We start from the raw sequence: 26,375 nt of genomic DNA on the forward strand, positions 1-26,375 counted from the left end.
GCAGAGCCACAGCTGTCGATTTTGGCCGTCGATCGGACCCGTCTGTGAGAACATCTCATAAAGTCACCTAACGACTCAGAAAAATGCAGACCTTCCCTTTCCTCCAGTGCTCCTCTTAGTTATTTGGTAGAGAAAGGGCTCAGGAAAGAATTCAGCATTGCAATGAGGAGGGGAAACAGAATCAGCTGAGAAAAATGTTAAAGCTTGTCAATTAAAGTTTTGTGCTGATACGCTGTGGTTGAAATTTGGGTGCAGGCATTTCATTATACATCTCTGGAAAAGTGTGAGAATTCAGACTGGAGCCAATGACCCATTTCACAAGCATGGCAATTACAATCTTAAAATCAGTCGGGTTCTGCAAAATGTGACCACTGACTTGGCAAATGTGTCTCAAAAGAAAAATGAGGATGAGTTTTTCTTTTTTGGAATTTCAGTGAGTTGACTCGTCCCAGTTCCGTCCAGGGTCTCATTTCTACTCTTCACACATGATGTCAATCTAATTTTTCTTTTCTTTCTCCATCTTCAAAACATTTTGACTGTGTTTATCGGCTTTAACGCCAGCTGCAAACTTAGCGTGCTCTGCGGTTACTTCCAAGGCCAAGGAGCGTTTGATTCAGGACGAGAACATCCACTGTGCAGTATTTCCTCAATTTAAAATGAGTCAAATTAAAACAACAAAGAGTCAGCCAGGGGTTGACGTTTTCAAAGGTGTAGGTAGCTTTAAAATCTGCAAGCAACAGTGATTGCAGCCTTGAGTCTTGCTTCTGTCTTCCTGTGAAATCAAAGACCCATTGTTTTAAGTCTTACTCTGGATTTTAAGTGGTAAATGTGCCACCTTTACCATTGTAAAATGGAAAATTTGAAATCTTTGCACAGACCACATGTAAAAACAGTCCATTTTGACTTAGAAGTGTCTGTTATTTAGCACAAAGAAGCATTATTTCATTCATACCTCTGCTTGCTCAAATGCAAAAGGCGTAGATCCTCAAACTGGCAGAGACACAGCAAAAATGTATCTACACTGTAGCTGTGAGCCCTCATCCATCATGCAGGCCCTCACTACGATTAACCCCAAAGCCTTGTGGAGAGATTTATGAGCTCTCACTGGGCTCCCTGCCTTGCCAGCGCAAGACTTTTTAAATGTTCATACATCAAGCTTATGTAGAGGGATTTCCTTTTGTCACCTCTGTTTGGTAGCTTGTGGAAACCTGACATCTTCCCTACAAACCATTTTCTTGCTCAGGTTAAAATAAAAGTCTCCCAGGTTTGGACACGTGCAGCCCACTGTACACGCACTGATCTGTAAATGGCTCCGTTTGACATTCTGGATCTGTTTTTCGTCCTTTGTGGGGTACACTTTTAAGATTTTGGCCCCAAAACACTTAAGTCATCAGCAGATGCAGGTCCTGACTGTAGTTACATGATGTCATTACATGAAATGATGCAAACTAAATAGCAGTTACAGCTGCGGGGCAAGACGGCTAATGGTCCTAATGTGATGAGGCAGAACTGTGTATACGTTCTTAGTCAGAACATACATATGGTGAGCAAAGTGAAGGTTATATCAGTCAACACTGTCTGCACCATTTCCTCACAGAAACAAGCAATTCCTTTGGGAACCAGTTACTTAATGGGATGACGATATGTTTGCTCTCTCATGACCACCTCTGAATTTTTCTGTCTGGCTGTTAATCCGGTCGTCTCAGAGCTTGCTTTGAGCCGGCGCTGCAGCTCGAATGTTCCTCTCCAATTTTGGTGGACGGTTTGAGAGTTTGGCAGAGTGACAGCGAGCCCAGAGCAACCGGATACAAAAGGTTCTGGAGAAGACAGATTGTCTTCATCCCTTCATTAAGGTCAGCGGGCTGTGTGAAAAGCACAAGGCCTGGCAAAGACTTTTCGAAAGAAAATCATTTTGCTTTCTCACTTTCCCTCAGCGCTCTTGACTGTGTTTTACTGCAACTGGCACAAGTGAGTGACAGACAGTAGTGGCGTGAAATCATGAGACGGCTTAATTGGCTGAAAAATCTACAGCCATGCCAGCGGCCCTGTGAGGCTGCACAGGCCTAACTGTGCTTTGAGCCAAACGCTAAAGGAAACATGCTCACATTGACAATGTCGATGTGCTGCTGTTAAGCAGGTACAGTGTTTATGTTTGCAGATATTTGATGAGCACCGGTGGTTTGTCATTAGCGGTGTTGTTACCTACCTCTGCCTTCCAAAGCTGGAAACCAACTATGCCTGGTCTAGCACACTGCAAAATAAATCAATTTAAAAGTTTTGAAGCGCATACTACAATAGGAACACAACTGAATTAATCAGTAGTATGAAGCAGACAGTTTCAAATACAGCCAACCAGCCTGGACCAACCAGACATTAGCCTTCCTGCTAAAAGAAACGTGGCTGACAGCAGCAAAGGCCTCAAGCTCTACACAGGAAACCTGCACTGTTTACAATGAAAATGAACTGTTTGCCTTAATGCTTGCCTGACAGGCCTTTTGACAGCAGTCCTATGGCCTGCCGTAGCATTAATAGCACAGGTGTTACTAATAACATTAGCAATGGCTTACTGCAAGCCAAGAAAGTGAGCCGGCATGCACACCAGGACCCTGAAACTGAAGCAGCTGATCATGACTATTTACACCTGCACTGTCCCTGCTGACATGTCAAAATATCTTTGGAGAAAAGGTCCTTTGCACTTGAAATACAGAAATGTATCATCCGCTGAGGTGGTTTTAGCCTCAGCTATGTGCTTTGAGTTAACAGAACATCATCAATAATAAAAAAGAGAGGAGTTCAGAGACAGTGTTACAGCTGTTTCACTATATTTCCAAGAACATTAAATCATAAGAAATCTGTTTTTGATGAATGTTGACCATGCTATACATGTGCTGAGATTAAAATGTATTTGATGGCACAGTTTTACACTAAAGAATTGAGTAAAAGAACTCTAAAGCATTGTATTTAGAGTACTAAAGCATTGAAGCGTTCTAAGCAATCTAAGATCTTCAACGGAGTTTGCATGTGCACACAATGCTAACTCGTACCACTGTAGCTCTAATTTCCAGTGTATGGAACCCTCACAAATGCCAAACCCTTGTTTTTAAAACATCAATTGCTCAGAAAGTCAAATATTATCATTAGCATCTCACAGTGAGTAAGGCTTTCACTGCAGTATGCTACGCTGGACAGCTCGTGAAAATACGTAAGAGTGGTCGGGCCACTGAAGGTTGGAAAAGCAACAGAATGCCATTTATTCATTTTGTCACCGTGTGTTTTCCTTCGGTGCAGTCAGACCAATTACAGAGCAAACCAGTTTCACGTGATATCACAGGAAAAGGATCATTAGTCGCTAACCGCCTTCACCAACATTTCCCGTGGTCATTAAGTCCGTGGTGAAAACAGAAAAAGCAGGGTTGTATCAGGACAAATCACCTCCAGTCTGTGCCGTGAGCCTGTGTCGCTACACTGGAAATATGTCAACGTGTGGAACGTGTACGGGTCCCAGTGTGGATGTTTTCCCAAGTATGACGCAATAGTCAGACCAGGGATGATCATTTTACACTAATTTTAAGGAGTTAAAAGCTATTATGTACATTTTCTACAATCAGATAAATCAGAGTATCACACTCACAATAAAAACACATTTTTAAACTAAAATTTCAGACTCTGGGCCAAACTACGGTGGCCCTGGTGTGCAAAAACTCATTACAATTTGCTGTTTCACATGATTGTCTGTCATGCTTTGAAGTCTAATTTGGGTTTCCTGACATGTCATGTTTGGCACTTCAGGGCCACTGTACATGGTCCCAAAATCCTGATCATACGGATGAGCTGATTTAGGGGAAAGTTATAGATAGGTGTCATGCTGTATTATCGATGTGTATTATTTTTAACCTTTACAAGGCCAACTCTTGAGCTTTGTCCACAAAGACTTCATGAAGAGAAAGCACCCACACAGCTTGTTCAGGTTAACAAAAAGTCTCGATCAATAGAGCTATTGTGTGCGTCTGTGTTTCCGGGCGCAACAGTTTACCTGTAACAGGATCAGAGTAATTCCATTATGAAAATGGAAAATATGATCCAGAAACGTTTACTTTTTCTATTACTCTGTCAGTCACCACCTCCTGCACACTGCCTGAAGCTCAAACACACACGCACGCACGCACGCACGCACGCACGCACGCACGCACGCACGCACGCACGCACGCACGCACGCACGCACGCACACCTGAGCACACCTGCCAGCCAAAAACCCTTTATAAATAAATCCAACTGCACTACACTAATTAGATTAGAAGAATACTGGAAAAATGTGTCACTTTCAGTCATACTCCTCAACATCTTTAAAGAAAAGAAAGTGCTTAGCTTTACATGATTTGTAAGCATTTAAAATTACAGAAATTCACAGATGTGTCAGTGATGTAATTCTATTGGAGAGGACGACATAATACAGTAAATTAATGGCCTGTACTGCATTCATTAATGTAATCACAGGATGAGAACTATTATAACAGAGTTGTTGTTGGTTTTTTTTGGCCTAAATACCAATGATTTATAACAAATAATAACTAAATATCTAACTTTGTCAGAACCTTCAAATGATTTTGGAGTTGTAATCTTTCCTCTCATGTTTTAGAATAAAACAGGACAATCACAGTCTCTAGTAATATCCATACTGAAGATAAAACTCTGACTGCTCTCTTTTTCATGGCATATACTGTTGTATTATTCTATTCTAATATTCTACTTCCCCCACTTAGTCATCTGACTCTGAGCGCACACTTCACCGGCCTTGGGCATGAAGGTAATCTCTGTCCGTCTTGATTACTGCAAGTATATGCGAGAATACCACAGCGTTGGGAGAGACTCCCTCTCAAATGTTTTATTTATTTGTCTGAGAGTTTGAGCCAAACGCTATGGCCTGCATTTCATTCCTCTGCTGCCCTTGGAACGGGGGCCAGATACGTGTGGACTGGAAACCCCCGGTGTGTGATGGTAGGTACTAAATTAATCAATTTTAGGTGGATGCAAAAATGACAGAGCTTGCTCGCAGCTTGAAAAGCTGCTGAGTCATTGCCTGTTCATCTGGTCTGCAGTCTGGCCAAAGTCTGGGTACGAGTTTGAGTTCGCCCTTAAAGTGAAGCTTGTTTAAACATTTTTCCTCTTCTTTTTTGAAAGGGGCAGGAGACACAAATGTCATACCAGTCTATATATTTGTGAATACATGGGCACATCTCAGCCTGCTGAGGCAGAAAGTGTGACATCAATCATTCATTTCCCTCTGTGTCAGGTTTGTGTCATCTTTGCATCCAGTTTTTCAGACAGACATGTTGGGGGCCCTTGTTGAGTTCCTCATGTGAATGCTGTTTGACTGAGACCAGACAGGTGTCTCGATAAAGACTTCCAGCAGCCCGCACTGTGAATCCGAGCCTGTGTCTTGCTACATGTCCACTGATTGGCTGGAGGTGCGCTGCAACCTCACTCAGCAGGTTCAGCGATGCTAATGTTGCTCTGAAGGTTCAAGGTAAATATTTTTTCAAATAGCTAGGCTGGCAAGGTGCACAGGAAACCCCGGGGAAATATTTACTAAATAAATAAATACAACAAAATTTAAAGTGGATTTAAAATTCAAAAGGAAATGAGAGTTACTCGACTGTATACGATGGCATGGGTTCATACTTAAAGTGCATTAATCTTATAAATTTGCCAGCAGCAGACCAGAAAGTATTCAGTATTAAATGTTTCAATACAAAGATGTGATTCTTTCACCCTCATACCTGTTTTTCTTCTGCCATGCAATTATAAAAGGATCCAGACGGCATGAAACAGAACACAAACATGAGTTTAATAGCAGCTCCGTTGGGAGTATTAGCAGAGCAGCACAGTGTGGACTCAGGAATTAGCCTGCAACAAGAAGTCATGTCCAGGGGATCGAATAAATGTTTGCCTTGAACACTGCACAAGCGCTGACCTCTGCATTCTCACACTCAAATAAACTTAATATGGCTAAAAATAAGATCGATTAATACATGTTACAAGCATATTTGTCTCATAGAGGCTTTGCCTCATTGAACATACATTCTCTTTGAGGGTGCAAAATGAAAAACTTCAATATAAGCCAGTCTGGCCCTGTTTCTATTTCACTACGACACACAAACGTACCACACATTGCTCTGCTGACCATGAAGCAGCACCAGTGCAGCTTTCCTGTCCAGTTTGCCACAAACAAAACAAGCCAGTGTATAACCTGCAAGTACTTCACAAACCACCAAAGCTCCAGGACCAGCTGCTCGTGAAGAACGTGTGAACAGATCTCACGGTGCCTCGTCACATTACAGTGAGCCATAAGGCTAATTCGCCAGCCTTCGTTCCAGTAAAACAATTCTTCTGACTCACTTCACAGTGCTGTGTTTGATTTTCTAATGTGAACAAGCTCGTGTTAGTTCTCTGGAGTCTTCTGTCTGACATTCATGCCGCTGGAAGCAAAGGTATGAAAACTAATAGCCTGAAAAACTAGACAATGAGCCAAATCTTGTCTCTTGTGCATGAATCGTGACTCTTGGAGCCGTCCAGCCTAATTAAGGGATCAGTTTCACACAAATGATGGATTCCCTTTCTTCCACTTATTCTGTAGGTCATGCTGGAGTGGGTCGGTGAGAATTTACAGCCACCTCCTCCATGGGCAATTTGCAGCGCACATCACAGGCTTTGAAGTATGAAGAGCACCAAACCACAGGTATTTTCAGCTCAATGTTGTGAAACAGTTGAAAGTATCATTAGAGCGTTTTGTCATGTGTTTTCAGGAACATTTGTCAAGTGTGGGAGCGTGATGTTGAGCAGAAATACTTTCTTGTGCACGTGACTGAGGCAAAAAAGCTAAATTCCTTCCTGCTTGTGTGTCAGATGAAGCCACAAATCCCTGTTTTATTTCTGCACTTGGCAAAATATTTGGATTAATATCTTCAAAACAGGCTCACTTTTACGGCTCGCCAACCAGACAAGGACGCTGCGATCCCAGATTCTGTCTCTTACGGGTTCAAAAGCACACACTCAGATGTAATACAGAGACGTTCACAAACACATACTCAAATTCTGCTTCCATCCAAAGCCTCTCAGACACCATTAAGACAAACAGGCTGCAGCCATAAAACCAAAGCCACTGTGCTCTTTATGGGGTGCAACATAAAACACAGATGCAGGTAAAAAACATGAGTTTATGCACATGTGTTTGCATCCAGAAACAGCGAAACTGAGCTGGCCAGAAACAGCAGAGGTTGATGCAGACAGTGCAAACAATTCCCAGCATTCCTCTGAGGAGCAGAGTAAACTGACCCCGGCCTTCTTTTGCCACACAGGCTGAGACGCCGATGCCCGAGTGTGGATCAGTGACATGGCCTCCAGTGAGGAAGCTATTAGTCAGCCAACAATGAATATTGTGTATAAATGCATATATTTGCTTGTATCTTTTACTTAAACTCGTCACGTTTTTAACATATCTGTGATGTGCTGAGATATACAATGCCAACGTTTTATCCTGGCAGCTGAGCTGAATTACTGAAGCCGCTCTTTGTCATTTAAACTTTTGGAAATTTGTAAAACTTTTAATCTTTTCTGGAATTGACTGACTTTCCTATGTTTAGTAACAGGCCAGTGTGGTCGGTGTGTAATAAGAGTTGTTGATATTTAAGGGGCATTAAATTCTCACTGGACACCGAATGCCCAGTAAATACAAAAGAATCCCAAAAGTATCCCGAAAGGTTACCCTGACATTTCACTGTTTTCTATTATCCTGCCAAATGACTTCCAGAAATGGAAACAGCTGACGTCAGCCACCTCTGGGAGACTTTGTCAACTATTAATCTCAACCTGCCTCATGTCGTATTGATGTGGAGGGGGTTCTGGCAGCGCCTTTTCAGCACTGTGTCAAAGACCAGGAATAAAGATGAGACTGTGAGAGGAAGACAGAGTCAAAACAGAGACAGAAGGATAACAAGAACGCAGCCAGACCAGAAAAAGAAAGGCAGAAGACTACTGTTGGTCTTCGCAGTGGGTCTGTGCCTCCTCAGCAGCTCGGCCCTGGACCCTGTTTGTCCAGCTTCGACGGCCTGAGCGCTTCCTCTCTTCACTTGCCAGGAGGACAGATTTTTACTGGCTCCATCTTGTCACATGTGGAGACATTACACACAGACTGTGTTGACAGAGAGAAGTCGCTGCCTGAGAAGCCGTGATGGAGGTCTGTCAAAGTTTACGGATGCTAAATCCAAAGTTTGTTTCACAAGTTCCTCAGCTGAAATGAAGTTTGATAGTCCAGAAATAGAGTGCAAAACAACACTTCAGCTGAAAAAATATAGTCAGGATCAGACAGACATCTAATGTGTTTTTTTATGTGCATACGAATAAATTTCTGATATATCTTGTTAAAATAGACTCTTTGTAATATATGTAATCCTCATTAATCAAAAGAACAGTTTCATGGTGCAGGTCTTCTTGGGGCTCACATGCAATAAAGGTCTAAACCAGAACATAAAAAGCCATACTTCACAAATCAGAAATTTGACATATTTCTTCCCATTTCCAGTAAAAATGTCAGAGTGCAACATCTGACACACATTTCAACAGTCTCTACATTTGATGGCTTCGATGATGGGACACGCCATGAGACAGATATGATCTAATATGTCTGGCGTGGGTTGCCGGACAGCAGATTCAAGTAATCCTGTGTGTGAGAACTGGTGCTCAGCTGATTGAAGCGAACTTGAGTTTGTTACATGAGATTCAGCAGGCAGAGGCACTAATTGACAACAGGTGCGTGTGGAGGCAGTTGGCTTCCTTTTTAGGGCTACTGGTATTTACAGTGTGTTTCACATGAGCAATGCTGGCCTGCTGTGGGCATCGTGGTGTCTGTCAGGGTACAGTATGTGCCTCATTCAGACCACCAAAGATGACAGCATGTAACTGCAAACGTCCTCGACCAATAGAGCTGCTGTGATGGATTCACAGACACAGAGGGTCAGTGAAAGGTCTTTGGAGGGATACTGTCACTCTTGCACGAACAGTTCTGAGATTTAAGGGAAACAGTGACAGATGGATGAGATCGATACCAGCAGCAGCAGCCAAAACTGTGGTATCAATCCACTCATCTAACTCATTTTCCAACACGCTGAACTATTCTTCTCAGATGAAATGGAAAAAGTTTCCAGAAACCATTTTTGCATTTGTGACGAGTCAGTCTGCCTCATCCTGATCCAGTAAACACAAAGATCTACCTTTGTCCTGTTAATGTCTCGACGTCCAAAGATACTTGTAGATAAGAAGTCAGTGGTCAGTGAAGCTTTAAAACCATCTTTCTACGATTCTAGTGATTTCACTGGAATAAACATCTGATCTCCAATATCTACCTTCCTTTGACTTCTCCTCACAGATCCGACAACTCATGGGATAATCCTGTGGTGAACGAGCCCTTTGATGTGGTGATAATACAGGACGCTGCCTTCCCTTGTTGAAAGAGGTGGATGCTTGTTTTTGGGGCTTGAATTGAGCTGAAGATTTTCTTCTTCTCACATGCTCCCTCTCCACAAACTGCCCGTGCATACACAGGCATTGTCCAAGTGTTTAGTCTGCCGCATTTCATTTTTCAGTTTGCCTTCTGAAACATCTACAGGACACCCTTCCTTCCTGTCTTCTCTTTTCCTGGTGGATTCCAGCCAATGGAGCTAAACACATGCAGTAAAAAGCGCCAATGTGGCTCTGTGTTAACTGATTCTGTACACTGAACAGATTTATCACATGGTTAATAAGCTGCTTTGAGTTGTGGATCTTTTTGCGCCTCCAAATGAATCAAGCGTTTAGAGGTAGTTATAGCTTTCTACTCTTACCAATGTTCTTCCATGGCAATCATATTATTTAGAGACCATGTGGTTCAGACCCTTCACTGCAATGATGAAGCCAAAGCTCCTTCATGTCTGCGGTCATCTTTGCCGCTTCAAAAGCCACATTAAAGAGGTGTACCCTCTTGTGAAGCGCTCTCTCTTGGTTTAGGATTTTAGTGCAACTGGCCCAAGAACTGAGCGGTAGGATTCACATTTTGCCTCCACACTGAGATTTGGATGCTTTTAGTGAGCGCAAACGTGTCCCAGCCTTGCCAGACTTGGCACAGCTGCTCACCCATGTGTCACAGGCCTCACCACCTCTGGTCTCAGCCCTCGCTCTCACTAATATACTTTTACAGGGTTTTCCTGGGGAGGGAACTGGGGCCGCCTGTGTCCAAGCCAAACAGAAAAGTGTTACAGGAGAGGAGAGATGGTTCAGGACAAAACACCAACAGTCTGACGCTGAGTAGCTTTGTCACACCAGAGACGCTCTGCTGCTGGACGGCGCTCTCTAACCCTGACACTGACAGATGCTCGGGCTTCTTCCTGTTTTTTTGGTGGACGACTTGTGGCTTCTGAAATACACAGTCCACCCAGATATGTACCTATATACACTGTATTCTCTGCCTCACGACCAGCGCCAAGAAAAATCTGACTTCTACAGAGCAAATACCAGGAAAAAAACAAGCAAAGTGCTTTTGAAAAGTTATATTAAGACAAGCATTAAGTGCTGCGCTTTGTTCAAATTCTGTGTGAAATATAAAGCACAATGAGTACATTATCTGTGTATGCCTTTCTCTGTTCATACCATCACAAATTATCAATTAACTGTACTTGTCAATGCTCATAGGTCATTTATAATAGGCAAGACTCTTTAACAACTTAATGTTTTGAGGAAAAATCTCATTTTGTAAAGTAACTAAAGCTGTCAAATAATAAGAGAAGTTCAAGGCAATAAAGCAGCATGAAAAGAAAATACTCAAGAATGTTTCTGTCCAGTAAATGAACCTCTTCACATTTCACCACTGAACAAAATATGTCTTCAAACCAGCAATTGACATGAAGAGATTCAAGCACATGCCTGTACTTTCCCGCAAACTTTAGCTTGATGTAAGGGTGTTTAAAAAGTCACATTTATCTGAGCATCTGCAGCACTGTACCGAATGTGACTCTGCTTTCTGAAAGAGTGTCCTGATCCTGAAATGTATAAAAAACACAATCCTCACTCATTGGAAATATTACAACGTGTAAAAATCTAAATACCTATAGATGGGAAGGTCAGAGGGTCAAAAAGACTTTTTTTCCCCTCAGGGCAATGGTGTGCAGCAGAGGGTTATGGTCCCCAGAACTGCCCCCTAGCGGTAGTTCAACCTTAATGCATCCATGCTGCCAGAGCAGATTTAATTATTTGCCTTTAATATACTAAACTACAAGATAACATAATGAGGCTACTGATGCAATGAAACTGTGGCATATTTTAAAAAGATTACATTTTTCATAAGTTCCCAAATACAGAGAGGCGTTTATCCAGCCAGAAGGCAAAAGGCATGAGCAATTTGTATATAATCCATGACCCACAATTCCTTGGGCCAGGATCCGGGCTGTCTGCTTGGACTCCTTCCGTAAACAAGATCTGATTTCTGAAATTGACGTATTTGAGGTAACACTCCCATGCTGCAATTCTAAAAAGTAGTTCAGGGTTCCAGGTTTGGCAAAAACAAGCAGCAAAACTTGGAGGAACGCTGAGCCACAGAGAAGAAAACAGGAATAACAAGGAAAAAAAACTATGCAACCAAAACTAAACCCATTCTAGAATAAACTTGATGCTCATGGTTAGTTGTCTGGAGAGGTAAGCTCACTTTATTGATATTAGACTATTAAAATTAATGGCAGGATATGGCTCCATGATTCCTATTACTTTGGTCTTGGCCGGGTCGTCGGACTTGACCGTCAGACAACTATCTCACCAATCAGGGACGTGCATGTGCATAGCTGTGAGGGGAAAAAGGGAAATCCCTCATCAGGTTCTGGGGATTAACTCAAGGATCAAGACCCAAGGTGGAAAAACAGCACAGAAGGTTCGCCGTTAAGATAGATGTTACTCCAGTTGTCAAGACTATGCGAAGCAAATTCTGGAAAATGACGGACAAATCTGAGCGTCAGTTCAAACTTAATTTGTAATCTAAGAAGGTGCCTCCAAACATTCCAGCTGTCAGCACAATTTTTCCCACTGCTGCCTCACAGAGAGTGAGCGTGGGGTGTTTTTCTCCTTCTTCCCCCACTCGGACCGATTGATTGAGAGTTAATGTAAGATTAACAACGTTACACCCAAATTGCTGCTCGGGCTGTCCAAGAATTACTAGAGGGAAATTGCAGTGATTCAGCAGCGCCATTTCCAGCTGTGACAGTGAAGGAGAGAGATGAGGTGTGATAAAATGTCTGCTGGCTCCGACAGAGACTGGGTTCAGCTTTGGAAATCCTAATCGCACAGAAATCAAAGAACCAATCTAGATTTTCATGACTAATCTGCAGAAAAAACATCAATAAACGTGCTGAAGAGAACCATTTGTGACTCCAGGGGTTCATTAGTAGAAACAGCATGAAGGAATCGAATTCCTTTTCAACCACAAATCAAACACAACACTGACCTGAGTCGTCAAGGGGGGTTTGGGCTACAGGCGCCTGTGCAATCAGCGCTCATGCTGCTGCTGCTGCTGCTTCGGTGACCTTTGACCTTCACAGACCCCAATAATCATTCAGTGTCACTAACCCTCTGACACCAAAACATCCACTGACTGACTGAGCATTTATTATCCATTAATGTAGTTTTTTTTACATGTGCATCCATCACTCACTCACATTACCTGCACATTGTAGATTTCATTGTTCATTGTTTTTTGCTTCATCATTCATTGTATTGTTTTAGATTTTTGCACTACTTAACTTCAAAGCATCAACAATGAAAAGTCAGATGTGACAATAGTGTGGTGCGTGTTCATTTTTCATTTTTATTAAAAAAAAAAAACAATCAATGACAAGAAAAAAAAATAGCATGCTAAAATACAGACTGAAGAAAAAAATGCAGACAACTGACACACTTCACTGAAAAGTACAAATGTCAACCTCATGGTGGCGCTAGAAGAACAGTCAGAACAGTTAGGACTCATCCTCTGGGAATTATCTATGGCTGTACAAAGTTTGGCATCAATTCATTGGATATGTTGAGATATTTTAGCCTGGACCACCACTGCCACACCTACTGCAATCCACCTCCAGCATGTTCACCTCCTGTTGGCGATCCTCTTGGATCTCCTCAGACCAGCGTTCGGGGCCTCCTCTCCAGCATCGTCTGCAGCTGCAGCAGCTTTCTGCCCAGTTTTCTTTTGACTCGGATTTTTCGGTTGTGAAGCTGTGGTCGGTGCCGTTCCAGCAGCCTTTCTTGTCCGTCTCACAGCTTGTTCAGACTCTTGTGGATTGGACTTCTCCTTGACTTTCTTCTGTGGTGCTCTGGCTGCTTTAACTGGTTTCGCCGGCTTCTCCGCCGCAGCTCCAGATTTCTGTTTTGGCTTCAGTGTTTCGGCTTTCACACTGGCCTGTTTGTTTCCTTTACTGTCTGTGAGTTTACTCGTTGTTGATTTACTTTGGTTCGTTGCTGTTCCTTCCAACTTTTCGGTAGATTTAACAGCCTTTTTTCTTTTTTTCCCTCGACGTTGGCTTTTAGTGGCTTGCAGTTCCTCTGAGGTATCCACTTTTTCTGCTTCCACTGGCGCTTTCTGGGCTTTGATCTGCATTTCAAGATCTTGAAAGACTTCCTGTGAGAACATATTTATTCTTTTGAGTACAGTAAACCCTTTTTTGCCCACTCAGCCAAGTGTGAAGACCAAAAATGAAAGGCTTTAACATAAAATCAAATCAGATTCTCACCTCGTCTTGCGTAAGTTTAGATTTAAGGTCGGTTAACTGGCTCATCATCCTCTGAATCTTATGCTGAAAACAGATGAAAGTAGTCAAATCACACATCAACAATATGTCAACAATGTCAAATAAATTGGAGGCTCTTACCTGTTGACTGGCAATTTGTTTTTCAAGCTGCTTTCCCTCTTTAGCCTCCTGGTTCCTATGTTTTTGAGAAATCCATGGTAGTATTTTCCTGTACATTTTCCTTGGATATTAAAATGTTATGACACAGTGTCGATGGACAATTTTTCCTCAGCATTCGTGAGCTACACCCAGGAAACAATAAGAAATCACTGTTGTGAAAAGGACAACACAATATTCTGGGGTTTCTTGCATAAAATGTTGCCGTCAGCTGTCAAGTTTCATGTGATGGAGCTTTCCACAAGCACTTGAACGCATCGCAACATTAATGTAATTTAATGAAAATGAAAATTGAGCTCCAATGGAGTCTTTTTAGCATCTTCAAACAAGAGTCTGACATTTTGCGAAATGTGAACTTGTTCTGAGTTACAGGAGTTAGAAGCTCGATACCACTTTCATGTCTCTGCATTAAATATACAGCTACCACCAGCAGCCAGTTCAGCATACAAACTGGAAACAGGCACAACCCCCCCCAAGAAACCGCGTGTTTCTTTTACTCTTTGGCTTTTGTGCGGATTAAAAAAGATTATGTGTTAATTAGTGAACTTTAGAAATGCTGATCAGTGGGGTTTCATTACCTTTTGGACAGAAGCCAGCTCGCTGTTTCTCTGTGTGTCCACTCTTTATGGGGAATGGAATCATGGAGCATTTTTGGAGGATAGCATGCTAACTGTCATTATCATTGCTCATTTGTCATCCGTCAATTCATTCACTGTCAGAAATGTACAAACTGCACAAAAGAAAAATGGCCTAAAGAGAAGCTCTGAACAGAGGCAAGTGAGCGATACATTACAAAACTGAACTTCAGTGACAAGGTTAGTGTTGGCTAATGCTATGCTAACTGAATGCTAACAAAACATTGGCGAAAGGAAACAAAAACAAAATAAATCTTATTGAATGTGTAGCGTTTTGTGTTTGCTCTGCAGTTCTTTTGACACCTACAGCAAACAGCCAGCAGATGGCGCTCATACCCTTGTAGATAACAGTTTTGACAACATCCTGAATACTCATTATCTTTGTAGCCTCTCACTGTGTAACACATGCTGTAGCCCACATAACTAATGAAACTTCAACTACCCACCTAACCTCCACATCTGGAAAAGTGGGAAAATGTCAAGGCTGTCATCACACAACATGACAATGGCTCAAAATCTTACTTGTTTGCCACCAGCTGAGAGAGCTCAACCCTCTTCTCTTCAATGACTCTTTGGATGTTGTCTTTTGTCACCATGGCCAGGAGAGACTCGGTGTCCAGGTCTGTCAGCTCGGTTGATGGCGAGGTCATTCTCAGGACCACCTTTACAAATTCAGCAAGCTCTTCGCAGGATGAGAACTGACAGAAAAACACGTTCATCGGGATGTGCAAGGAACCTGCACACAATGACTGGTGGATGTACTGGTATGTGTTATGTTTCCAAAGCAGGCTCAGCCGGCTTGTGTTTGAAGCTGTGGATCAAATCTGCCGCCTAACCTTTGTTGGATGTCATCAGCTCCCACTTTTGTTTGTGAATTTCCACTGTTATCCAACAGACTGTAAATGCCAGAGGAATGATCTCAAAGGATCCATCATCTTATTTCACATTTTTACCACTCACTGATCTTGAAGGGGAAGACATTTTTTGGAAAATACTGCTACTTCAGGGGCAATATAAAAAGCTGGTAAAAATATCAGACAGAGGCTTGAGAGTTATTGCGATGGTAAAAGGTCAGATGTGCCCTGGTATCAGTTAGAGAACTACAAAGAATCATCAAGTAGCTGCTCTTGGAGGAAAACCTTTGAAACGTTGAGTTTAGATTCAAAGAGACCCACCTTACTGAGTCCAGCCGGTGCTTTCTCCCCATCAGCAGACGCCAGCTCTGCGGCCACCTTTTTCTCCTTTAACAGCCTGTGCGACTCTTCCAGGTCTCTCTGAGGACAGCCAGGATTTCCCATTGCATCAGCACACTGCCAGATTCATAAAAACCTAAACAACGATTGCACTCTCAGTGCAACGAAAGAACATGATTGTAATCAGGCAGCGACAGAGAGGGAGAAAGCCTTAACCACCTGGAGCTTTTTAACACGTTTCTCTTCGTTGAGCTGTTCAATAAACTCCCAGTCACTTTGTGTCAGTTGATACCCCTTCATCTTCTTCAGCATTGAGTGAGGGTCATCTGATACGGAAATGCATTCTGAGCAGAGTGAAAAATCATATGAGGAAAACATTCAAGTGCAGGAAAAGCAACCGAGAGCTACAAGATGCAGATAAAACTATTTTGCAATCAAACGGTGGCCTGACAAACACTGACATGTCACCTTCGCAGTCATAAAACCAGAAATCAACACAAGCAGCATGCAGCCTCATACGATCAGTCAACTAAAACAAGCAGACTGCACTGGGTACCTCTTTTTGTCTCTGGTGTGCTGACATCTGTTGTGCCTGCCTGTTGATAAAGCATGAGAGGACAACAGATCTGATTACACGTCATGCTAACAGGATGAAATTTGATAAACAGGAGCAGTGCGCCCAATCTCTGCATATATCTCCATATTCATACAAACCTCATCCAGATCATCACTGGAAAAATCCAGCTGTCTGTTTACATTGATCAAAGGAGGAGTCCTGGGCAGCTGTTGACCCGATGGGATAAAATTCGTTATATTATCTGTTTCTCTCAGAATTTCAAAGTATCTGTCCGACATGTCTGAGCTTCTCTTCACTTCAACACTTTGAAAACAAATACACAAAATGCAGCAGGTCCACGGTGGAGTTTTCCTTCACACTGCCTGAACAGGTGGGGTTGCTGTGTTTTAATCATTTCAGCCACATTAGATTCACCTGTGGGTCAAAGTTGGCTGATTACCCCCTTCGACCACTAGATGGCGAGACGTTCTTTTAGTTTTGCAGCATTGGTAAAGTTGCACAGTAAAATTTTGCACCATTTAAATAGTGAACAATGACATGTATAATGTAAAACAGACACTAGCAGTACTTCTATCATCACTACTAGACTTCTACTACTGCTGACAGTATTGTATATTCAGCAGAAATGGAAATAAAAGTGACCAAACTGTGAAATTGAATATTTATTCAAGCCCTGTACTTCCTGTAGGTACAACTTTGAGGTAGTTTAGAGTACTTCTGTTTGGTGTTATTTCATACTTTGATACAGCAGATTTGAATTGTACATTCTAAGAATATAATCTTCTATAAAATATTTGTATCTCACAACTTCTTTCACTCACAAAACAACCCAACAGAATATACATTCATTTAAACTGAACCGTAAAATGCTCATGCTCAGTACATTTTGGTTACTTGTTACAGTTTTACTTTTAATGAATTCAAGGACCTAAATATTTATTCCACCACTGCAGATGGAATCACATTAACAGTGTGAGACATACAGAAGTGCACTGATACACTGAATTGAAGTGGCCTAACAGATGATTTTGTGTCATTTTCTTTCTCATAGTTGTGTCACATGGTTTCACAAATGCTGAGTAAGTTTCACAGTTCTTTTGGAAACTTTTCAGTCCTGCTTTAAGTGCACAAGACAGACAGACAGACAGACAGACAGACAGACAGACAGACAGACAGACAGACAGACAGACAGACAGACAGACAGACAGACAGACAGACAGACAGACAGACAGGTGGACCATGACACAAAATAGCCCACCTGTCTATCTTTAAACTGGGCTGGTGGTGTCACACTGCCAGACCCACATGTTTGTGGAGCTCCAGGAACTCTAGAGGAGAGTGCTGAGTCGTAAATACCTCTGTTTTTAAACTGCCCGCTCCCATAATTGCGAGGGTGAGGAGGAAGGAGGAACGTGTGTGTCTGTGTTTGTGATAAATTGGTGCTTCATGAACTGGCTTGGTATCCCCAAGTGGAAAACATGTGCGTGGTTTTACATTGCAGGTAACAAATCATTCCTCAATAAAAAAAATCCAATTCAACATTACTGTTCTCATCTTCTTCATACCATCAATTCCTCTCTGGTGTAAGTGTCTCTTTCTACCATGTGTCTGTTTTTACACTGGGAGGAAATGAAGCAGGTGGTCCACTGTGACTTCAACAGCCATGTCCTTATAGATGAAGTAAAACATGTTTATTTTAAAATCACTCCTGCTCTCAGCCTTGTTGGCACAGGGTAAGTTTGGTAGGTAAGATTTCTCCTGATGTTGAAATGGCATACATGGAGCTTAACTTTCACGAATTTGCTTTCACATAAGCTGCAATCATTGGGATGTCAGTGACCAAGTGTTAGCCTATTTCTAAGGCTAATGACCCCATCATTTGCTAAATATATTAGTTTGTGGGGTTACAGCTTACATAGCATTCTGCCACTGCTCATCGTATCGTCATTTAACACTGATTATATATATGTGAACTGTGCTGTACGAGAAGCTTGGCCAAACACACATCAATCAGATCTATTATACATTTAAAAGACTTTCCTTTCTGTGTTGACCATTATACCACATGCTTTGAGAACAAAAACCCCAAAAGACCCCAAATCACTTTTGCAGCACAGGCGCCCATACAAACACACTCAAATCCCACTTTCATTGACATCAAAAGCCTCCCAGACATCCTTCAGCCCATCACATACTCCTTCTGAAAGCCCATACGCTCATGCAGTGACACGTAACAAATCCATCAGCCATTGTGTCCTGGAAAAGCTCTCTGGTGCTGAGAGAAGTGTCCCAAAAAGGCCATTTACAGCTGCTTCGACATGTAGTGTATTGAACCGGCCGTAAAGGGACTGATAAAGCAGCTCCCCGGTGGCTCAGGATGACAGGATTGGATGGAGAGTGTCCTGACTTATTGTGAGACTAATGGAAAATGGGTTTGTGTCTTTTGTGAGTTTTTAGTCTGTTTACCCACAAGACACAAAACAAAGTATGGAACTTACTGGTTCCCAAAAACAAAGTAATGTATCCAGTTCAACAAAGCTGATCTCTTTCCTTTATCTCACCTTTCAATGCAAGGGGAGGTAAAATCATCTAGTGACTGATTAGAAAATTGCAAATAGAAGAGAGAAAAGTCTCTCGCAACCCCTCAGATTTACCTTGTGACCCCTTATTGGGGTTCCAGCCTCAGGTCGGCAACCACTGATTTCAATTATGTAATTTTCTGGCTCTCAAAACTCCTCAGAGACGAGCCTGTCCGATGGTTTAAAAGGAATTTAAAACAGCTGCTGTGAGATTCTAGTTAAAAGCAGGAAGCAAAAACTAATAAGACAACAACAGAATCTCACCACAGGGTCCATTTCTTCACTTTTAGTTGTATCAGCCATCTCTCTCTGCTCAAAGGTCAAGAATAAACTTTCAATTCATTTGCCTCTGGATCCATTTTGAATAGCCAAAAATAATTGATAGAATACATAACATTTGTACATATTTTTGGCACTTATTTATTTATTTCCCCCAGCCTCCCCAGAGTAAACAAACCGGATGCCTGAATATGGCAGGGAAGGAATAGAGCACCTTAACAGGATGTGGACACGTATGCGCTGCATGTCCGAATCATAAACACACACACACCCAGTCACTGGTGATGAGAGATGGCTCGCTGGAAACTTCTAGGCCTGCACTTTCTGCCGTGCCGCGCTCAGAGCTGTCAGTGAGGTTAATTTTGTGATGTTTGTGATGAGTGACCAGTGTAAAGTTACGGCATGCCTCAGCTCAGCCTGGGACTTCCACTGTAAAATGTCTGGACTTGACAATAATGTGTGGTTGAGTGTTCAGATTCCCACTAATGTGCCCTCAGGCATTTGTCGAATCTCCGGTCTAGTCTCAGTGTTTATATCCAGGCAATTGCCACTGATTTCTACACTTGAAGTGGCTCAGATTTGTTTAGGTGCTTTCGGGCTAACTTGTATTTTTGACTACAATAGATCTGAAATTCCACCCCACATGCCTACTTCATCACATACCATACATGAGTAACTAATTACAATACTTCACATAGCTCTTAAAATGCTTGACAGAGCTGCCATTTAAATGTATCACCACAGCATTTATCCCCAAACTGTAACCCTATCCATCAGTGGACTGTCCTTTGAGATATACACTATAAATACAGAGATAAATTCACACCATGTTTGTTTGATTGTGGTTGATCCAACAGAAAATCAGTGTGGGTTACAAGGCAATATGCTAACAAAACAGCAGAAATATGGTTGCTCATTAAGACCAGACGTGGATGTATGCGCCATCTGTGATTAAGACAACAGTCGTAAAGTCCTTCATGTATATCCTTAATTGCTTTTTTGTCTGCCTGCAAGGCCATAAGGGAAATCAAATTAATTGAGGCTGTGCAATAGTGTTACTGGGGTTTTGCACTGATTCATTGAGTGGGACATAAAAATCTCAGCTCTACTGAGGTTAAAGATCAGCCATAAATACCATCCACACTCAATGTGATCTGTAACACCTTACCAAATCCTTGTTAATCAGGGTTTGAGAACATTTCCTGTTTTTTTCTGCCTCCTGCAGCCATTCTCTCCTTAAGAAACTCTTTAAGTCCATAAAAGTCCTCCCCCATGATTGCAGCAGTTTTTCATCCTGGGAGCCCGACTAAAGAGGGAAAATGCTGTGTGAATAGCTTTTATCTTTCCTGGAATTGCTCTCAGTGTTGTGGGAAAACACTAAAATGTCGTTTGTAGATATTCAGCAGGGCTATAATCACTATAGCAGGACAACATTTATAACAAGGATTGACAACAATGTGCCAGCGAGTGCCAAGAGTGAAGGTGTCAGGATGAAACCCTGCCCTCGGTGGCATATTATTATCTTCCTTGTGTATAGTTTCACACATGCACAGATATACACACACACAGTTGTGTTCGCATCACTTTTGGGGAAATTACATAGACTTACATTCATTTCTTAGAGACTTGCCCTCACCACTACTTGCCTAACCCTAACATTAACCAAACTCTTGCAGTTTCAAGCATGGACCGTCAGTCCTGCATTTGAGCTCAGGATCCAATATGTATTTTAACACTGAAGCAAATTCTTGTGTGGGTGTGCAACCCATTTCATTAAAGCTGCAGTCAGAACAGCTGAGTCACTTCCCATATTCCACTGTAGGCTGAAAAACCCATGTTTTTCTTTAAGGGGCATATCACATCGTTTTCTCCTCGCTCTGTCATTTCCCCTGTCCTCTGCTCAACGAGATCTGGAACATTTCCTGCTTCACTGTATTTGCTGCACATTTCATCTACGAGCCTTCAATGCAAACTGTTCTGCAGACATGGGCTACATGTCTGTTACTCTGGATTACAAACAGAAAATTAGAGAAAAACATCAGTGCCTAGGAGAGCCAAAACCATCAAATACTAAAAACTCATTCATTTTTCAAGCAGAAATCTCAACCATTTGCTGGTCCAAGCTTCTCAAATGTGAGGATTTGACACTTTTCTTCTTTACATGACAGGAAACTAAATCTCTTGGAGTGCTGTACTAGATATTGTTTCACTATTTTCTGACCGATAGACAAAATGATTGAGAAAATAATCAGCATGTTACTCAATACTGAACATCAACACATGTACGCTGAAAGGAAAAGTCTGAAAAGCTGGTTTATTGCTGAAAAAAATTGCTGGTTCCACTCCTTTAATGTGAAAATCCAGGGTAGAATAAGCTAAATAAACTGGAGCAAACTTCATTCTCCTTTCTCCAACAACTCACACCATTTCTCCACATCAAAACCGGTACGGGCAGAGTTTATAGTGTGTAAAAAAGTAATTATAAAGCACTCAACATAGACTTTCATGCCACACATACACACACCTGGGTAAACGAAGGTGAAAGAAAAGCGAGCTGCCCGGGAGATTAATGGCAGTGTGTCAAGGAGAAGAACCACTGACAGCTGGAGGACTCTGGCTGAGTCTTGACGCAATTCAGGTCACACACACACCCACCAGCGCACCCACGTAAAGAAAGACACATTCACACGTATCCACAGGTCAGCCATTACTGGGTTACCTTGGCCTGATATTTTTCTCGTCCAAATAATAGAAAGCTCATTCATTTAAAAGCAGTTTGTCTGCGCTCTGCATGCTGTCTAAAGCTGAACAATGCCCATAATTCTGGTCTGGCTCTGACGTCTGCTGAGAGAGACTCTGCCTGTGACTCAACCGTCTGTGACCCTCCTGCATCACACTGCATCAGAAACTAACCCAGTTTTTTAAACCAGAGCAGTGGCCGGTACTTCAAGTGTCAGGCGCTTATTTTTGGTGCAACCCCACCCCAAGGTGAAAAAAAAAAAAAAAACACTTAAGGGGCTTAATTAAAGGGGAACCCCACTGACTTTACAGACCCCAGACTGTTTATAGGTCTTATGGAGCTCTAATAAATAATGTCAGTAGTTGAATAAAGCCTTTAGTGTCTCCGGAGGGAGCGGTGCAAAATCTGAGAAACTGCCTCAAGTGATGTAACATGAGTCAGCGGCTGAAGACTTCAGGTAAATAAAAAAAATTTAAAATAAAAACAGTGAGAAAGAAGTGAGCTAACCAGACCTCTGTAGCCCACCCCTCATATCTGCTTGTGGCTCCAGGCTTGAGGCTGCTAAGAGCATAACACACCCATATCTTGAATTGCATTGTGGGTAATGTAGGCACGAGGTTATGATCTGTTTTGATCGATTTTGAAGCTTTTTGTTTTAAACTGTCCATCGTGGCTGACTGTGTTATGGGACTCAGTCTCATGCAACAGAAGTTATCAGATGTAGCATTTGATGTGACATCATATTTTGCACAAAGCCCGCAAACAGTCATAAAGTAATGGTTTTGGTGCCATTTTTTCCTTTCATTTTCCAACCAAAAACTGAAAAAATATCTAAATCCTTATCTAAATATTGCCCCCGTTACCCCCCTTGCTCTCCTCATAGACAGTTCCAGACTCCCAAGGGCTCAGTCTTCTGTCAAGGGACATATGGTGCCACCAGAGCTCTATGTGTGCTTACGTCCGAGTGTGTGTGTGTGTGTGTGTGTGTGTGTGTGTGTGTGTGTGTGTGTGTGTGTGCTGGAGAGGGAGGGCAGCCGTGGCTCAAGGTGTCAGAAGGGAGGGTGGTTTAAATTTAACAGGGCTGATATCTGCATGGCAGGTCGTGTCTCTCCCCCTCTGCTCTCTCTTTCTCTCGCTCTCACACACACACAAACAAACACACACACACACACGCACACACTCTGTCCTCACAGTCCCCAGCTACTGACTTCATCACACACACTCAAACACACATACACACACACACACACACATACACACACACACACAGAAACACAGACAGCAGCTCCCTCAGTCTGTCAGGACACGCACCTCTTCCTCCTCTTCTCCTCTCCCACCTATCGGACCACCTGGATTGTACGAGAGGCCAGCTGAGGACGCGACAGAGGAGAGAAAAGGGGGGCGCTCACCGTCGGGGAAGGAGCGGAGCAGAGCAAACATTCACACTGAGGATAACGCTTCATCTGAGCCGGCAGGCTGAAGGCACAGCCAGTGGCACTGCAGAGGCACAACAGCACAGTGGGCTAAAGCTTCGCTGCAAGAGGTAAGACTGGAGCTTTGCTTTGAGAGGCTGTTTGTGTGTGTGTGTGTGTGTGTGTGTGTGTGTGTGTGTGTGTGTGTGTGTGTGTGTGTGTGTGTGTGTGTATACATGCTCTAACCCTCACAGAGCCAATATTCATCTCTTTAATTCTGGAGGCAGAAATGCAATAGAAAAAGGTTGCATCCGTGCATGTTAGGGTTCATCAGCATTCACATCACCTGTCTGCAAACGGTAGACGTCAGATAATACTGACATCCCTGATAAATCCAGGCTGATCTGAGCAATATATTTGGAATATTTCTTTGAAAAGAAAGCACTTCTGTGCAGCCTGGCATTATAATGAATCAATAATAATGCATTTCATTAAAAACTTTCCAGGGTATTATTCTGTATTTCTGCAAAGACACAACCCCATTGTGCAGTTTGCTGTGAACAACAGTTTAAACTACAGCTGCACTGAAATGTCCAATTTGAGTGGATTTAAAGAACACGTAGCGAACGGGATGTAATCTGCATTGTGGCAGATTTTCTGCTTGGTTGTTGCTACTTAGACAGATATAGAGATTAGTGGACAGAAGAAAGAGACCACCAGAGGCTCTGAGGTCACAGGGAATGTCTGCTGATCTTCATTTAATCTAATTGGATTGAATTTTCTCTGATTAGGCTGAATTTATTTGGCCAGGAGACAAAATATCTGTCTTTATATTCTTATTTCTAATACTGTCTTGGATTTGCACATGGCTCTGTGTGTTTGGGCTGAAAGAAAGGCATTCAAGCTCAAAGTCATACTTGTGTTTTGCAGGCTTACAGTAAATCAGCATGCTTTTCAATTGAATTTGCTGACGAGGGTAAAACATGATAGTGCCCTGGCAGCGGCAACGCACCCCGTGGTCAATTCGCCTACCACATCAAAGCTGTGGTGATAATTCATTTGCTCCTGTGCAGTGATACCGGAGTGGACGCCGGTGTTGCACGATGGGTCGTATTGGTTGCAGCCGGGGAATTTCCAAAGGGCAGCGTGTCCATGAGAACCCGCAGCAGTGTCATACAGTATCTAAGAGCAGGGGGGTCGGGTGAGGAAGGGAGGGGGTCAAGTTACGAGGCCTGCACTCGCGCCTCAGTTTGGAAACAACGTAGAGAGAGGGTGAGAGGGAGAGACGCAAACGGCCAGGCCAGTGGAGCATTTTCAACTCAGACACAAACATGTTTAACATTTTTTAACATGCCAAAGCTATTATCACATGCTCAGATGGAATGTCCTGCGCTGGCATCCATAGTTTGATGATGTGCTGGTATGTGGGGGTCGGCATTGTAAAAGAGAAATGTTACCAAGACAAAGGACTATCATAGCTGTCAGAGATCATCACCGTGCATCAAGGTTTGCAGTCACTGAATACACATAGCTGTATTTCTAGTTACATTAAGGGCTGATTGCACTGTATTATATCTGTTTTATAAATTAAATATTTTGATTTTGGGCTGCTTATTAGACAAAATAAGTAATTTTGAGGATGAAATTGTTGGCCTTTTTTTCCTGACTTTTAATAGACTACAATACACATAAAATGAATCAACAGGTGTTGAGGCATTCCTCCTCCTGTGAGCAAATATTTGGGCTGACAGCAGGCCACCCCAGCATGCTCCAGATGTAGCTTTAAAAGGCTTGAGGTTTGGCATGTGACCACAAGTGACAGGTTAATCTGTTTAAGTATGTACGATCGCGGGCCGCACAGCCACAGCCTTCTGGTGCTGGTAATCTGCTGTAAGACAACAAGAGAGGCAGCACCAAGAGAGTGATCAGCAGCTTCAGGGCGTCTGAAGTGGAGTGTTTCATTGGCTCTACTTTTTGTTGGGCTTTGGGAGATTGACACTGATGAGCACTGCAGGGCAGGGCTGAGTTTTTAATTTACTTTTTCAAATACAAATAAGAAGCTGATTACAAAAACAGAATCGAGTAACAGGTACAGCTTAAGTCAATATGCTAGTTTGGTCATGTCATAGCAGCCTGTAATATCTGAACAGGATGTATGACATGACGTGACGGGTATGATAGCACATTCAGCTGCGCTTAAATTGGGTTTGGTAGCACGTCGTACTTTCAGGCACAGCTGCATCTTTCTTGCTTCAGAGAGCAGGGGTTCTAATCTTGTCTTTTCAGACCACAACATAAATGTGAGGGGTCGCGGTAACAGAATATATCTGCTGCACAAACCATGCTATTTTGTGAAACGTTGGACACTTTTACCTCTTTGGGCCTCTAAATATCATTTAAATGAAACAGTTGTGATATTACTTTTTGGCTGAATTGGTAACAGCTCCATGCTTATTTCTTGATAATATTTTGATTTTCCTGCAGCACAGCACCTTACTGCAAACTGCTTTTCTTTCAGGGTGATTGACAGATTGAGGGTAGTGGAGCAGAGATCATTAAACAAGACACGCATTAAGGCAAACCTTCTGGCACCTCGAGCTTTACCAGCTGCAGGTCGGATTAGCGGGTCTGGCTCCGAGGCTTTTTGAAGGTGGTTGATTCATCAATAGGAAAGCTTGGTGGTGTACGCCACGCTAGGATGAGAGTGCAGGTGTGTGAACGAATCAAAGCAAATCTCTTCTTGATTAGCTCTTAAAAATACTCTCTAAATTCACTTTCATCCTCTTGGATTTTGACTAAGTTTCAAGTTTTTCTAGTGAGTAAATCTCTGGAAAAATCTCACGACTTACCTGCTACGACAAAGCAGAATGGGACTGAATTTTGATGAGAAAGACTTTTCTGATGACTCAAGTGCAGATTAACAGAGCTTTCTCATGGTTTACTGCTCTCATGCTCTCATTATATCTTGACAGAGCACCCAGAAACACGCTCCG

At 42.5% G+C, this 26,375-nt stretch overlaps 2 protein-coding genes across 2 annotated transcripts in view; one reads left to right on the plus strand and one right to left on the minus strand.

Moving 5' to 3' along the window:
* LOC139352128 (collagen alpha-1(VIII) chain-like) overlaps nt 1–26,375 on the minus strand; it is a 56,085-nt gene that overhangs the window by 19,474 nt on the left and 10,236 nt on the right. Inside the window, exons 3-6 of the mRNA XM_070994228.1 lie at nt 16,352–16,391; nt 16,015–16,139; nt 15,778–15,876; nt 15,125–15,300 (exon numbers count right to left, since the gene is read on the minus strand). The gene's annotated coding sequence lies outside the window, so the exon portion shown is untranslated. The remainder of the gene's footprint in view (nt 1–15,124; nt 15,301–15,777; nt 15,877–16,014; nt 16,140–16,351; nt 16,392–26,375) is intronic.
* The window catches only part of filip1l (filamin A interacting protein 1-like), a 72,681-nt gene continuing 69,405 nt past the window's right edge, over nt 23,100–26,375 (plus strand). Inside the window, exon 1 of the mRNA XM_070994220.1 lies at nt 23,100–23,513. The gene's annotated coding sequence lies outside the window, so the exon portion shown is untranslated. The remainder of the gene's footprint in view (nt 23,514–26,375) is intronic.

The sequence above is a fragment of the Chaetodon trifascialis genome, chromosome 24, assembly GCF_039877785.1.
Source record: "Chaetodon trifascialis isolate fChaTrf1 chromosome 24, fChaTrf1.hap1, whole genome shotgun sequence".
NCBI classification, from domain to species: domain Eukaryota; kingdom Metazoa; phylum Chordata; class Actinopteri; order Chaetodontiformes; family Chaetodontidae; genus Chaetodon; species Chaetodon trifascialis.